Source organism: Orycteropus afer, unplaced genomic scaffold, assembly GCF_000298275.1.
Source record: "Orycteropus afer afer isolate SDZICR_OR568_19922 unplaced genomic scaffold, OryAfe1.0 scaffold00438, whole genome shotgun sequence".
Lineage (NCBI taxonomy): Eukaryota > Metazoa > Chordata > Mammalia > Tubulidentata > Orycteropodidae > Orycteropus > Orycteropus afer.
Window position 1 is genome coordinate 1,910,089 of NW_006922025.1, and position 1,589 is coordinate 1,911,677.

Here is a 1,589-nt window from a genome sequence, read left to right on the forward strand (position 1 = left end):
ACTAGCCCTCCTTGGAAAACCCTGGGTGAATCATACTATCATACAATCACCAATTACATATAAATACAAAGACATCACAATGTCTCAGAGAGAACTTACAATCTCAGTTCAAAGAACAAAGAAGCAAGATGAAGTAGTAGAAACAAAGGATCAGAATACAGAGCCAGAAAACCTCCCTGAGGAAGAAGTGTCATTGGAACTATCTGATATGTTGTTGTTGTTGTTGCTGTTGTTATGTGCCCTTGAGTCGGACCTGACTCATAGCAACCCCTCCTTGGGTTTCCAAGGCAGTATCACTACGGAAGTAGATTGCCCAACCTTCCTTCTGTATCTGATAAGGAATGCAAAAGAATTAAAATTAGGTACCTTCAGTGTATTGAGAGACAGATCAAAGAAAACACTGACAAAATCAAAGAAAACACTGACAAAATTAAGGAAAACACAGACAAAACTCTAGAAGAATGTAGGAAAACAATACAAGAAAAAAGTGGTAAAATAAATAAAAAATTAGAAACCATACAAAAACAACAAACAGAAACCCAGAAGATTAATACCAACATTTAAGAAACAGATACCATACTGAAAGTGAAAAGGAGTAGAATTGAATCAATGGAAGACAGAATTAGTGAGATTGAAGACCAATCTCTCAATACTTTGGTTAAGGGAATATTTCAGAAAGTAGAAAAGAAAACCTAAGATTTGCATGAAACATCAAGAGGAAAAAATTACGTGCTATTGGAATCCCAGAACAAGAAAAGACAAATAAAATCACAGAGAAAACTGTCAAATATTTGTTGGAAGAGAACTTCCCTAATATGATGAAAGAAGAGAATGCATATTCAAGAAATTCAGCAAACTCCAAACAAGATAGACCCCAAAAGAAAGGCACCAAGATATCATAATCAAACTTTCCAAAACAAAGAAACAATCCTGAAAACAGCATAAGAAAGTGAAAAGTTACCTATACAGGAGAACAAATAAGACTAAACTCCAATTCTTGGCAGAAACCATGCATGTGAGAAGGCAATAGAATGACATATATAAAACACTGAAAAAAAAATCAGATTTGAGTAAATGAATGAGAATATACTCATGACCATATATAGACTTGACAGAAAATATTTGTTATACATATTTGGATAGTAGGGGGCAAAGTCATGATAACTTCTTAGCCACAGACAAACACCTTGAGGGAATGGGTCACTGGGCCTGTGGGCTTGGGACCATGGTTGTGGGGGACATCAAGCACTACTGTCATAACATAGTACACAAAAGCATTGTTCTCCATTCTACTTTGGTAAGTAACTACTTGGGTCTTAAAAGTTTGTGAGGGACCATCTAAGATGCAAATATTGGTCTCTTTTTGTCCAGAGCAAGAGTAAAGACAATCAAAAACACTTGGAAATAATTAGTCCAAGGGACTACTAGACCATAGGAACCTCAGCCTACATAATCCTGAGACCAGAAGAACTTGTTGGTACCCAGCTACCACTGTCAATCACTCTGAAAGGGAGTCAAATTGGTGATCCTGGTTAGCATGAGAGAAAAATGTAGAACAAAACTCAAAATAATTAAAAAAAAAAAAAAAA